General features: G+C 41.5%; 1 protein-coding gene across 6 annotated transcripts in view; it reads right to left on the bottom strand.

The window, feature by feature from the left end:
- The window catches only part of KDM4C (lysine demethylase 4C), a gene marked incomplete at its 5' end in the record, with an annotated part of 199,862 nt that overhangs the window by 63,284 nt on the left and 121,117 nt on the right, over positions 1–15,461 (bottom strand). The gene's annotated exons all lie outside the window — the stretch shown is intronic.

Genomic DNA, 15,461 nt, shown 5'->3' with positions numbered 1-15,461 from the left:
GGTCGGCAGCGAACGCTTCGCTCCCGCCCGCCAGCATTTTAAGATCGCCCGGGGCAGGTGGGGGGAAGGCAGGCGGGGGGAGCAAAGACTTTTGCCCCCCGCCGGCCTTCAGAAGAGGTCCTCTTCTGAAGGCCGGCTGTGGGCGAAAGTCTTTGCTCCCGACCGCCAGCATTTCCCTATGGGCTTTCGTCTTGCGATGCAAGCCCATAGGGAAATTCGTCTTGCGAAGCGCCTCCAAAACAGAAAACCCTTTCGTCTTGCGGGTTTTCCGTCTTGCGAGGCATTCGTCTTGCGGGGTACCACTGTATAGTAAATGAAAGGTAAAGCCGACGTGAAGCCAAAGCTTACAAGGGAGGATACTAGTCAGTTTCCAGAGAAATCTATACAGAAGAAGAGATCACTATAGTGCATCTCTTGTACTATGCTACAAAGGAAGGGAGAAATGATATAGGTTGGGAGGGTAGGTAGAAGATTAAGTTACTTAGCAGGTTTGGATGGAGAGTGGTGATTTTTATTTAATTTATGCAGGGAGAGAAAGAATGGGTGACACAAGCACTGAATAAGGGGCAGGCAAAAGGTTATGGAAGAGAAGTGAAATATGGACACACGTCTAAGGGCTTTGATCTGTTTCACAATGAATGAGCAAAAAAGTTTGGTAATGTGGCATATTAGACACAAAGCAAATGATTAGGATCTCTCATGATTTTTTTTTAAAAAAACAACATAGGCACCAGAGGTTGAAAGGTCAAATCAAGTAAAGACAATGTCATTTTGGGAAGGATATTTACGGTATTCTACCCCATGTTCTCCTGATAATACTCCCCCTGCAGTAGTTACCTGGATTTTCCCCTCCCTGGCAGTTTTTTTGGATTTAACGTCTCCCTTCCACTAGTTCCACATACTCATTCTGATTTATCTGCCAGGAAGTGCTATTAATTTTTGAGGAAATAGCAGGCAATCCTTATCATAGATTTCTTACATCACATCTAGTTCTATCAAATGGCTATGGAATGAAGTTTTTCCATGTTGGCCAACCATATAGGTGCAATATTTACATCTTCCTTAGAGCTGGCAGACCTAAAGGAGTTTAAGGGTTCTATTAACAGAGCCAGAGTTGCACATCAGATAAGCACAGCTGATTTCTCTTTTTTGGGTATTAATTCTTAAGTGGTTGGTGCTTTTCCTTATGGGTGCCAGCTGCAGGAGCAGGAGATTTATTCCACTTGTGTTTTCTAGAGTATCACATTCTTACAGCCTACCTCTTAATTTTATCCAGTTGGGTGCCATTACCTCCTTACCTAAATTTTGCTTTGGGCTTCAGCCTTGTCTTATACACTTGGCCACAGGGAAAGCAGCAGTAGTAACTAAGCCTAAAAGAACTGATCTAATGAGAGGGATTTCTCCAAATCGTATGTGAAAATAGGAAATTCAGTTTTCATGCAGCCTTGTGCACCCAATAGCCCTTTGCTATATCTAAAAACAAACAAACCAACAACCTGTATACAAATGAAACATATAAAAACTGCAATCCTATATCCACTTTCTTGGAAATAAGATCCATTAAACTCAGTGGGATTTATTTTCAAATAGGGTTGTGCTGTAAGTGTAGATACATTGCTCAGCAGAGGAAAAAGAGCTGGATTTTCTTCTCACTACCTGTAACTTCTAAGAGATACTGAAAACCATATAAGGCATTAACGAACCTGTGACTTGAACCAATACTATCATTCCATGTTTAAGCCACATGGTAAACATAATTATTCTAGATTATGCTTTTCATGTTGCTAACTTTAAAACACCAATTCTTGTTACGTTGCTTCAGCCGCTGTAAGTCATCCCGCATTCCTCTGTTAGTCCCTCTCAAATATTTGCAGGTTCTTATCACATTCTCTTGTTATCTCCTTTCCTCCAAGCTGTATGCAGTTAAACTCCCCTAGCTATCCATGAACAGAGCCATTTTTAATCCTTCCTTAATATTTGTTGCTCTTCTATGTATTCTCTCTCTTCTATCTAAGTCGTTATCATAATGAGGTGCTGTAATCCATATACAGGTGTAAGCTCTAGTGTAGCCATACTGAAACTCTGCTGAGAAGCATTATGCTTTATCACTGCTGCATCAGCATTATGATTCATACACTAGTGGAGAAGCTTCTGAGCAAGACAACAGGAAAGAAGCTAGTTTCTCAACTAGTTGTCTGTTACAGGCATTATTAAAGATGTGCAATTCTCAGGGTTAGTTGAGATGCTTGAAATCCCACTATGCAAAAGTCACCAAATGAAAGAATATTATTTTTGCAGTTACAGGCGCCGCTTCCCTGTGCCGATACATGTCACAACAATCTACATTCTGCCCTCTACACTCCTTTGAAATTGCTCTCACTAAAATGAACATTGATCTCCTCACCACTAAACCACGAGGTCTTTACCACATCCGCCAGACCCTCAAAGTGTCCCTATTTTCCGAGGGACATCCCTGATTCAGAGAAGCCATCCCAGTTTCTGATTTGACCCTGAAACGTCCCTTAAGATGTTCCTTAGTAAAGGTAAAGGGACCCCTGACCATTAGGTCCAGTCATGACCGACTCTGGGGTTGGGGCGCTCATCTCTCGTTACTGGCCGAGGGAGCCGGCATATGTCCGCAGACAGTTCTTCCGGGTCATGTGGCCAGCATGACTAAGCCACTTCTGGCGAACCAGAGCAGCGCACGGAAACGCCATTTACCTTTCCGCCGGAGCGGTACCTATTTATCTACTTGCACTTTGACATAATTTCGAACTGCTAGAATGGCAGGAGCAGGGACTGAGCAACGGGAGCTCACCCCATCACGGGGATTCGAACCGCCAACCTTCTGATTGGCAAGTCCTAGGCTCTGTGGTTTAACCCACAGCGCCACCTACGTCCCTTTAAGATGTTCCTTAGACTGTCCCTATTTTCACTGGAGAAATGTTGGATGGTATGGATTTATCCGACTCCTGAGCTGTCTGAAAGCAATCCTGTATAGGGAAGGTTTTTAAATGTTTAATGTTTTATTATGTTTTTATATATGTTGGAAGCTGCCCAGAGTGGCTGGGGCACTGTGTGTGTGTGTGTGTGTGTGTGTGTGTGTGTGTGTGTGTGTCGGGCAAATGTATTTTGTATGCTTGGAAGACGAGAAGTGACAGATTACGTATCCAGTTAATTGTGTATTAAGGCAACCTACCTCTGCCACCCATGACAAAAAGCCCTGACCTTCGTAATTGCTATCATTGTCAGATAAGTGCTCCTAAAAGGTGCATCCTTTTCAAGTGCTGCAGAATAGATTCAGTTTTCTCTACAAGCCTATCTTATCAGATCAGGTCAGAAGGTCATCTCCTCATCAAGCACATGCTATAGTGATTATATCTGAGCATAATCTTCAACTTAAATAGCCTCATTAAAAGCTATGAAGTTTATGGAGTGTAAATGTGCAGAGAGTCTATTAAAATGAGCACACACAAAAAAAAACAAGTAAGCATGATTCTCACAGCAAATTGATTTTATTTTTTTTTATTTTTTTGTCAATTGTTTTTCTGGCAGCTGCACGAGAAGAAAAATTCAGAAACCATCCTAGTGATGAAATATTTTCTGTGTCTTACTATATTCTATTAAATAAATAAGCAGTCTTTGGGGCTTTCTTTGAGGGGGGGCCTCCAACAGCCTACCAACTGTGTGTATTTGCCTACAGCATGGAATGAAACTTTATGGATCTGTTATCACTTTCTGTAAACAGGTTTGCAGTGGAAAAGCTGACATAACCTTAAATATAGTAGACAGAAGGACGTTTTCACAAGGTTGTCCCCACTGACTTCATTCTGCTAGAAATGGTGGTAATTCCACTGGTATTTTCAGAAGGGTGTGTGTGTGTTTAAGAAAGATTACATAAAAATTGTCTTAAACTCTTTGTTTAAAATGTACAATTTCTTGTTTTAACCCACATTCTATGTGGGCTGAAAGTCAGTCTCATCTTCTGCAAGTGAAGAAAGAAACAGAGTAGTTTCAAACAGTCTGTCCTGACACATGTCAATTGGGTCCCTTTAGTAGCATAATTATTATGCCTTTCAAAAAAAACCGATACATTTGAAGCATTTCTGTTAGAATAAGCAGGAAGTAATGCCATACTACAGAAAGGTAGCATATGATCTGTTCTTAACAATATATAGCCATCTGTCTAAAAAGTTAACTCGATACCATTCTCATAGCTTAGAATTCTTTTTTTTTAAAAAAAAAATTTTTTATTGCGTTTCTTTCCATAGGTTAACAGATTTGTTTACTCAGCAACATGCAAGAAACATTTTTTTTATATATGAAGAAAAGTAAAGAAAAAGAAGAAAAAGTTAAGAAACTTTCAAAACATCCTTCGACAGCTCATTTTTGGACCTCCTCGCATCCTCTCAGCATTGCATTCACTATTCTAGCCAGTTCAGCAATTTGTTATCTTGTTTCCCATCTTATTATGCCTTTAAATTTATTATGTTACCAATTTCAAAAATTTGTAATTCAGTTTTAACACTCTTAATAAACATAATATTTTGTTTCTAATTTGTCTCGTTTTTTTCCATCAATACTTACTTTATCATTTACTTAAAGTAAATTGCAGAAGCATAACGTTTCTTAATCGTGCGCAAACTTAGCATTCAAACAACTTATAATATTTTTGCAGATAGTCCTTAAATTTTTTCCAGTCCTCCTCCATTGTTTCTTCGCTCAGATCTCGAATTCTGCCAGTCATTTCTGCCAACTCCATGTAGTCCATCAGCTGCGTCTGCCAGTCCTCCAGTGTGGGTAAATCTGGTGTCTTCCAGAACTTTGCGATAAGAATCCTAGCTGCTGTGGTTGCATACATAAACAAAGTTCTATCCTTCTTTGGCACCTTCCGGTCCACCATGCCCAGAAGAAAAGCCTCTGGTTTCTTAGAAAAGGTATATCTAAATACCTTTTTCAGCTCATTATGTATCATTTCCCAAAAGGCCTTTACTTTCGGGCAGGTCCACCAGAGGTGAAAGAATGTCCCTTCTGCCTCCTTGCATTTCCAACACTTATTATCAGAAAGATGATATATTTTAGCCAACTTGACTGGGGTCATGTACCACCGGTATACCATTTTCATAATGTTCTCTTTCAGGGCACTACATGCCGTGAATTTCATACCGGTGTTCCATAACCTTTCCCAGTCCTCAGACATAATGTTGTGTCCTACATCCTGTGCCCATTTTATCATAGCAGATTTAACTGTCTCATCCTGTGTGTTCCATTTAAGCAGCAAGTCGTACATCCTCGAAAGTACCTTAGTCTTTGGTTCTAGTAACTCCGTCTCCAGTTTCGATTTCTCCCACTGGAAACCCACTTTTTTATCCATTTTAAATACCTCTTGAATTTGAGCATAATGTAACCAATCTCGCACCTTATTTTTTAGTTTGTCCTGGCTTTGGAGCTTCCAATTATCTCCAACTCTTTCAATCAGTTCCCAATATTTTGGCCAGTAGGCCTCCATATTGGGCCTCTTTTTAGAGATCTTGGCTTCCACTGGTGATAACCACCTCGGGGTCTTGCTTTCTAATAAGTCCTTGTACTTCATCCAGACGGCAAAAATTGATTTTCTGACAATATGGTTTTTAAACAATTTATGAACCTTCGCCTTGTCATACCACAAGTATGCATGCCAACCATAAACATTGTCAAACCCTTCCAGATCTAGGACATCGGTGTTTTCCAACAAAAACCAATCCTTCAACCAGCAGAAGGCTGCAGCCTCATAGTACAACCTTAGATCCGGCAGGGCAAACCCCCCTCTTTCTTTTGAGTCAGTTAGTATTTTGAATTTAATTCGGGGCTTTTTGCCCTGCCAGACAAACTTAGATATATCCTTCTGCCATTTTCCGAAACATTCCATTCTGTCCACGACCTGGAGGGTTTGAAATAAAAATAACATTTTTGGCAGAACACACATCTTTATAGCTGCGATTCGGCCTGACAAGGTAAGTTTCAATCTTGACCAAATATCCAAGTCTTTTTTAATCTCCGACCAACATTTTTCATAATTATCTTTAAATAGGTTTAAATTTTTGGTGGACAAAGATACCCCCAGGTATTTCACTTTTTTAACCACACTTAACTCTGTCTCTTTCTGGTACCCCTCTATCTCTGTAGGCGTCAAATTTTTGGTCAAAACCTTAGTTTTTTGTTTGTTTAGCTTGAATCCCGCCACCCGACCAAACTCCAAAATAAGTTCAAGAACTCTTTTTGTGCTAGATTCTGGCTCCTGTACTGTAATGACTAGGTCATCTGCAAAAGCTTTCAATTTGTATTGTTTCGCTCCGACCACTATACCCTGCACCAACTGGTCCTCTCTGATCATATTCAGCAATACCTCCAGAACAGAAATAAATAACAGAGGGGATAAAGGGCACCCCTGTCGTGTCCCTTTTTCAATTTGAAGTTCCTCCGATACCACATTGTTCACTATCAATTTAGCTTTTTGTTCTGAATAGATTGCTTCTAGTCCATTTTCAAACCCCCGTCCCACTCCCATCCCTTCCAAGTTTTTCTTCATAAACATCCAAGAAATATTGTCAAATGCTTTCTCCGCATCAATAAAGATTAAAGCAGCCCTTGTGTTTCTGATTCGCAACAACTCCAGTATATCAATAATGTTCCTGGTGTTGTCAGACATATGTCTGCCAGGGAGAAAGCCTGCTTGGTCCTTGTGAATTACTTCATTTAGTACATTTTTAAGTCTATTTGCTAAAATGTCTGCAAATATTTTGTAATCCACATTCAGGAGTGAGATGGGACGGTAATTCTTAAGCTGAGTCTTTTCCCTTTCTGACTTGGGAATCAATGTGATGAATGCTTCTTTCCACGTTTCCGGTGCCTTTCTCCCCTCCATGATCTGGTTACAAACCTCCAACAACGGTTGTATCAAGAAGTCCTTCAGAGTCTTATAATGTTTGGAGGTAAGTCCATCCGGGCCTGGAGATTTGCCCAACTGCATGTTCTGGATGGCACCTTCAATTTCCTGTTGAGTTATCTTGCTGTTAAGAATTGATCTTTTATCTTGACTTATTTTAGGTAGTCCATTTATCCTCAAAAATTGATCTATTTCCGGTTCTTTCTGAGGCCCCTGTGCGTAAAGTTCTTTGAAGTATCTGTGGAAGCACTTTCTTATTTCTTCTGGTTTCTGAACTATTTTTCCTTGAATCTCCAAATTTGTAACCGTATTTAACTTTTGTCTTTTTTTCAGCTGCCAAGCTAGCAACTTTCCACATTTATTTGCTGATTCGAACGATCTCTGCTTCATTTGTTTAATTTTCCACTCAATCTCTTGATTGATCAGTTTCGAATATTGTGCTTGATGGAATTTGATCTCTCTTAGCACCTCTTTGGACTTTGGTTTGGTTCTCAGCTTTTTCTCTCCTTCGCTTATTTTCTCTAGAATTTTTTCTTTTTTTCCATTCCAAAATTTCCTCTTTATTGTATTCTGTTGTATCAGAAACCCTCTCATTACGGCTTTACTTGCGTCCCAGATTGTTCTTTTCTCCACTGTAGTGTTCAAATTTATTTCAAAGTAGTCCTTTAGCGTTTTTTGGGCCTTCTTAACAATCTCTTGATCTCTTAACAAGGTGTCATTCATTCTCCACCTGAAGGATCCAGTTGGAAAAAGTCTCAATTCCATTTTTAAGGCATTATGGTCGGAGCAGGTTTTTGGGCAGATTTCCACTTTTCTTGTTTTCGGGGCCAGCCCTCTAGATATCCAAATTTGGTCAATTCGTGTCCATGACAAGTGGGCCTCAGAGAAGAAGGTTCCCTCTTTACCCAGGGGGTTCCTTGTCCTCCAAATGTCAATCAAGTCCATATTGTCTGTCATTTCAAAAAAGGTTTTAGGGAGTCTGCCGTCTGTTGTTAAGTTTTGATTTTGGGATTTGTCCATGTTTGTAGACACCACCCCATTCATATCTCCCATCACAATAATATTAGAATAGTCCAAATAGTCCATCATTGTCTCATGCAGCTTCTTATAGAATTCTGATTTTCCATCATTTGGCGCATAAACTCCTAATATCAAAATCTTTTCCCCTTGTGTTTGGATTTCAACTGCGAGAATTCTTCCATGGTCATCTTTGAATAGAAATTTTGGTGACAGGTTCTCCTTTGCATAAATTACAACGCCTCTTTTTTTAACTTTATCTGATGAGATAAATTCCTGGCCAAGTCTTTTATTAATTAATACTTTCCTATGGAGCCTAGTCACATGTGTTTCTTGAAGGCATATTACATCCAATTGTTCTTTTTTCAGGATATGAAATATCCTCCTTCTTTTTTCCGGAGAATTCCCGCCATTTATGTTCCAACTAAGTAGCTGCAGAGACATCCTGTTCTAATTAAGATGTTCTTAGGGAGGGGTGTCTTCCTTTTGCTCAGATCCCGAGGGTGCAGGCGTTGGCCCGCTTCCAGGCGGTATTGGTACTGGTAAGGCTGGAAGCCAATCCACTCCTTTTTGGAGATCTTCTCCGTGGTCATGAAGGAACTTTTGGTTATCTTCAGGTGTTCTAATTTTAACCTTCCTTTCTTTGTAAGTGAAGGATAATCCTTGTGGAAACTCCCACCTATAGGGAATTGCGTTGTGTCTCAGCAATTTTGCTAGTTCTGAGTAGGTGGCTCTGAGGTCCAGCAACTGTCTCGGAATATCTCTATAAATTTCCACCCTTTTATCTTGTATTTCAATTGCTTTCTTGAAGTGTAGACCTAGGATCTTGTCTCTCTCTTCCTTTGATCTTAAAATTATCAAACAGTCTCTGGATCTGTCTTTCCTTACCAATCTTCCCAGTCTATATGCCGAGACAATCCTAAAGTCTGTGTCCTCCTTTAAACCCCAGAACTTCGTGAATTCCTGCGTCAGGTATCCAATCAGATCTCCTTGCTCGAGTTCCGGGATGCCTCTCAATTTGATGTTGCTCTCGCGATTTTTCAGTTCCACCATTGACAGATAGATTTGTTGTTCACCCACCTGTTTGTGCAGGGGCTTGACTTCTCCTTTAATTTCTTCAACTTCTTTTTGTAAAGCTCCCACTTTCTGAATTGCTTCTCCAGCTAATTCCCGATTTTCCGCTGTTGCTCCTTGCAAATTCTCAATAGCCTGTGTGTGCTGGGAAACTTGTTCGGTCAGTTTTTGAATCGAAGAGGTCGCTTTGTCTATTTTCAAAGACTGGTCATCCACTTTCTGGTTTAAACTTGATAGTTGCTCCAATATTTGTTTTAATAATGTGTCTGACCCACCTGCTGCCATAACTTCTTCAGTGGACTTCTCTGTTATTTCCCCTTCCCTCTGAGATACCAGTACAGCTGGAACCGACGATCGGCGTCCTTGGGTCAGTGTTGTTTGTACGAATTGTGTTGGTTTTCTTTCTCTTTCTTTTTCCTTAGCCTCTTTAGATTCCTTAGCTTTAGATGCTCTTGTTCTCCCTGCACCACTCATTACACATCTGTCAGTGTTCAAGGTCAGATTGTCTATTGTTCCATGGGAGAGACAGATTCAGAAGTAAACAACCAGTAAAGTGGAATTCAAAACAAAAGTCAGTTCCCAGGATTTTGTATTCCGAAAGCCCTGTAGGGGGAGTGCCACCAAGTTTCAGAGACAAAGAAGGAAGTAATCCGCCATTAAAGTTCCAAATTATTTCAAGTCAATAGATCCAATAGTCCATCAGTCCCTTCAAAAACTCAAAGTTTCCCCAGGCACCTTTTATAGTTCAACAAAGTTTCACAAGAGGTGCTTGCAACAGTATCCCATCCAGTCTTTTCTGCTCAAATGTAACAGTTACGTTCCAACAAAGTTTTTGCAACTGTTTCCGCAGTTTAACACAGTCTCCCTCACTGGCAGCCTGACGATCTGGCTCCTTAAAAATGCAGCCCAAAGACGAAAAAAGATAGGAGGAAGATCCCCATTAACTACTTCTTTTAGTCAATGTCCATTTCCACCTTCAGTTTAGAAGGGAAAAAAAAACAAGCAGATCTGATAGCACGAAAAAGTTAAAGCTTCCCACAGTCCCGTTTCAAGCGCTTTCCGCTTTTTAAAGCTTTGCTTTGATCTTGTCAGCAATGTCGGAAGACGGACTTCCCTTTTCTCGTCTCCCGCTTTCAGCCAAATTTACGAAATTCTTTTGCCAAATTTTAAACCCCTTTACTCACGGGTATGTTGCTTGCAGTTTAGTGTTGATTTTAGGAAGAAGGATCAGCGCTCATCTGTAACAGCCGCGCGGCTTCACTTCCGCGGAAAGAGCGATGAACTCACAGCACCGCTACCCCTCCTTCACTCCGGGTCTCCTTACGGGGTCCCTTCTGTGTTTTCGGAGCAGCTTCTGGTGCCCGCCGAGTCCCACGGCCACGGGCTCACTCTACCCGTGGTTTATCTTGATGGGTCGTCGCTATGCCGCAGCGAACGACCCTTTTCCGCGGAGCCCCTCTTCAGAGCTCGAAGAGGACCGCCATTACAGTTTCGCGCCGCCCCCGGAAGTCCTCATAGCTTAGAATTCTTTAGGAGATTTGTTGTACATCAGTGTTTCTTTGACGACGACACTGTATGTCCTTATCAGAAACTTACATTTTAGCAGTAAAGTAAAAAAAAAAAAAAAAAAAAAAACCCTCTGCCTCCAAATCATGTTCATTTATACATTATCAACATTTCTGATGCTGAAAATACAGTCAAAAGGAGAGCGGGATTGCATGGGTAACCAGTTTGGAAAGCATTCTGTATGTGTTTTCCTCGGATTCTCACTACATCTGCATCATACCACAATTCTGAGAATTCTTATTAATTACATTTCTACTCTGCCCTTCATCCAAAGATCACAGGGTGGTTTAAAACATAAAAACACAAAATGCATAATGAATGAGAATAATATCCCACACGAATTTAAAAGGCCACTGATTGTTTGACAGCCAAGGCCTGGTTGAAGAGAAATGCTTTCACCTGGCACCTTAAGATACGTCATGATGGTGCCAGGTAAGCCACTGCAGAAAAGGCCCATTCTTGTGTTGCCCTGAGCTGCTTGACCAGGGGTCAGCAAACTTTTTCATCAGGGGCCGGTCCACCGTCCCTCAGACCTTGTGGGGGGCTGGACTATATTCTGAAAAATATAAATACCCTGCAAGCCGGTCCCACAGCTGTCTCCAGACCTGGAGGAGGAACGCACTCTGCACGCGCCCAGGAGCATGTCTCGGCGCCAGCGTTGCCACCTGCCCAGAGCTGTCTGCGGCTTCAGATTGGCTGCAGGAGCTTCCTGCAGCCAATCCGAAGTTGCGCCAGTGTCGCCACCCGCCCAGAAGCCGTGCCAGCGTCACAGCAGTCCCCGTACGGCGAGGAGTCTTCAGCGCGCGGGGACTCACCGAGCGGGTGGCAGAGACTGGGGCCAAATTTATGAGCCTGGGGGGGCATCCTGCCCCTGGGTCTTAGTTTGCCACCCCTGTGCTTGACTGTCCTAACTGGGATTCATGCCAGTTTACCTATTTTCCCTTCCCACACGGAGTAAAAGCCAAGATTCTTTTTCTTTAGTCAGTGGAAAAGGTGAGACTCTTCTGTATGAAAAGCCATTTTTGCAAAAATTTCTTCTGTCCCTCCACCGTACTGCTAAAAAACTAGTTGATGCATACAGTTGTTTGCCCCAGTACCAAATTAGGAGCCATCTGAGGATTTTTTGAGAATGACTGGAAGCTGATAGGCTGAAGTCTTTTTTAATACTCTTCTCAAAATTAGAATGGGGATTTTATTTTTAGAATTCTGTTTTATTATAGGCATTGTTCCCTTACTATTTTAAGGAGCTGAAGATGTTTTGTTTATATTCACCATTTCATACCTTCTGCTCGGTATCATGAAGAGCAAATGATTTTTTTTTTATTTTTTGAAAATAGCTAAGGACATTAAAGGTAGTGGTTCTTTACTTTAACCATGTGGCTGATTTTCAATCACTTGGTTATATTTAGCATAATTAGCTTCTTATATTTTTATTTTCCTCTAAGCATTTTAGCTTTGTGAAATAAAAAAAGGCGCTCGCTGTTTGAGCAGTGTGCAAGAAGGACACTTTCAATCCTACATGTTGTACAGTATGCAACATTCCCTCAAATGTCAGTCATTATTCTTCCTGACTTTACTAGCAGTTTCTGCTCAAAATGTTTTAAGATTAATGAGGCATTTATTCTCAATCAAGAAGCTATGTGAGGATATAGTTTCGCATTCAAGTGCAAGACAGATGAATTATTAAACCTCTTTGGGTCTTTTCATTTCTTGGGATGATGCATCCACCTTTTCTGTTGTTGTTTAAGCGGCGCCATAACAAAGATGGATTCAATGTCACTCTTCTTCTGTCTCAACTATTATTATTAGTCACACAGCAAATAGTGCAGAGTTAACATAAAAATGTGCATAATCTTATGAGTGGGTGTGACACATCCTGAATGATGCAGGAGTTGAAATGAGGTGTTGCAAGCTTTGCCGAAGGGAATGCCTGGGGTGATGGCTATAGGAAGTCAAAGTACTCAATCATAGGTAACTTTGGCATTCTGCTTATCTGCAGCTGTCACTTCTAAAATGAACACGAACAGGAAGAGGAGTAAGGGTTAGAAAGCAATGCTTCTGTAATTGTGTTTGATCCTACATATCATGAGTGGTGCTACACACTTGTCTACTGTGATCTCAAGATTTACCTCCTGCCTTTCCAGTCTGCATCTGCGCGATGGAAATTCAAAACTGACTAGCACTCATTGAGCTAATTATAGCCTCTAATCAAGTCATTGTTCTTTGTCCAACAGAAGGATAAATATTTCCTTGAAAGCAGGAGCTGATTGCACCAATTCAGATCTCCCTGTTCTTCCTGATGCTACGTTTGCTGGAGGAAAAATTTCGAATGCAATATAAATCTACAGATTTATGTGATTCCAAGGACTGAGTTTAAATCTCTTGAAGTTCGCTTGGAGATAGCCCAGTCAGTAGAGCACGAGACTCTTAATCTCAGGGTCACGGGTTCAAATCCCACACTGGGCAAAGGATTCCTGCACTGCAGGGGGTTGGACTAGATGACCCTCATGGTTCCTTCCAACTCTACAGTTCTATGGTTCTATGATGTCAGCCCTTTCGAATTGTGTAGTAGAGTTTTAGACTATAAAAGCAGGTCTTAAAATGACTTTGGTATCTTTGCTGGCAAAACTGAGTATTTTGACTGACCAGTAGGTCATTGATCTGCATGCGTTGCTAGTGTGATCAGAAAGCTTTGCTATAGCTTGAACTAATAAGTCTATTTATAAAACTGGATTGAGCAACGGGGGGGGGGTAGTTGTTTGCTTCTAGGGCCGAGGAAACATTTTTTTCTACCTGTTTCCAACATCCGTGCTTTTTGTTGCTGTTAGTTTGTGGATTTTTTACTTCCTTGTTCTTCCCCTTAAATATGTCTCGGCTACAAATATTAAGGGACGCGGGTGGCGCTGTGGGTTAAATCACAGAGGCTAGGACTTGCCGATCAGAAGGTCGGTGGTTCAGATCCCCGCGATAGGGTGAGCTCCCGTTGTTCGGTCCCTGCTCCTGCCAACCTAACAGTTCGAAAGCACATCAAAGTGCAAGTAGATAAATAGGTACCACTCTGGCGGGAAGGTAAACGGCGTTTCCGTGCGCTGCTGTGGTCCGCCAGAAGCAGCTTAGTCATGCTGGCCACATGACCTGGAAGCTGTACGCCAGCTCCCTCAGCCAATAAAGCGAGATGAGCGCCGCAACCCCAGAGTCGGCCACGACTGGACCTAGTAGTCAGGGGTCCCTTTACCTTTACAAATATTAAGGTTACCCTTTCTTCACAATGATGATTCATATGTGTAATACCTGAAATAGCCTGTGCCATTGTGGCATTATAAACTAAAGAGATACAGGGTCACAGTACTTGGACAACTTTCTTTTGTTAAACAGATGACTAGCTAGTGGGAAAGGATGAGCGATTGATGTTTTCTCAATGGCAGGTTATCCTTTGGAGATAACTGGAGATCTTTCAAATCTGAACATTGAGGGTTTTGAGACACCTCACCTAAGAGAGGAGTGTATGAACGTAGATAGGTGCATTGTGTGTGAGAGAGAGAGAGAAAGAGAGGGAGAGGGAGAGAGAGAAGCAACAGAAGCTCTTTTGACACTGTAAGAGAGAGACACAATACTTGCTGAAAGCACCTTGGGGCATATGATGTCTCTCTCTCTCTAGGGATCTGATGAGAGGTGTAGGCCTGGTAGGAACATTGTGCTGCTTGCCTCAACCTATGCTCCACCTATATTTGTTTTCTCCAAAGGAAGCCACACACTGGTACTGCTGCCCTCCAGAACTTCTCACTGCTTGGACATGGAGTGGAAGAAACATGAAACAATGGCTTCCACAAGTAAGCTGGAGAGGGTAGGCAACCATGCACTAATGAGAAAGGCTCCCCATGTTTATTGGTTCCGGATCCAGACTAACAAACAATAGATAGTAGCACAGATCATCCTTGAATTTGAGGTTCCAGCATTAAAACAAGTGACCCTAAGGCCATATTAAGTATACAACATCTCTCCAGGACTGCGTTCTAATTTGAGAAGGCAAAAACCTTGTCAGTCAAGACAGATCTGGGTTCATGACAGCCCTTACCACGCTGAACATATTCAGACTGCCCACACAATGAAACTCATTTTAATTGTCGTTGCTAATGCTGAGGCGCCACACCTGTCCCTTCGCTGAAAGAAAACCGGCAAACTTGTTGCTAAAGCAGCCGTGCTGTCTAACTCTGTTCACTGAACTGAACTGATAATTACGTTCTGACTTAAAAGACACCCTGTCAGTTCCCGGGATTGACTTTTGCCATTCCCCCTCCCCTTTACACCCACCCGCAACTCTGCAGGAGCAGCAACAAAAGCAGTTTTATAAGTCCTGGAACTTCTGATTGCCTGATAAGGAACCTTTCACAATTTTCTCTGGTGGCCAGCAAGAGAGGAAAAATTCAATTTTGCCTGGAAAGAATGCCTACCCTGCTAAAATGAAAACATATTACAGATACAGAAATTGACTCTGGGCACATTTTAATAGCAATTCACCGAGCAAACACTGAACTACCTATATATGTGAATCACTATTTTTGTAATAATCTGTTCCAAATTGGTATTTGCCATTTTATTTCCCTGCCTTGGTTAATATGCACACCATATCTGCTACCTGCTGTTTTGTTCTTTACCAACAGCTACAAGGAATCTAAAAAAATAGGGGGAGAAACCTGCTTACATTATCTACTCCTCCAACCTGTTCACTCTACCTTTCTCTTTTACTTTTCATAAAATAGTAAGAAATTACACTGGTGTGAGAAGTAACAATATATTCTAGTATGGTGAGGCTGATGGGAGGTGAAAGGAAGTCAAAATGTATGTATTTTGAAAAACTTGTCTATAGTCTTTCTTGCTG

Source organism: Podarcis bocagei (assembly GCF_964188305.1).
Source record: "Podarcis bocagei genome assembly, chromosome: 17".
Classification (NCBI taxonomy): domain Eukaryota; kingdom Metazoa; phylum Chordata; class Lepidosauria; order Squamata; family Lacertidae; genus Podarcis; species Podarcis bocagei.
Note: the sequence above shows the minus strand (reverse complement) of the source record. Positions and strands in the feature narration are given on the sequence as shown.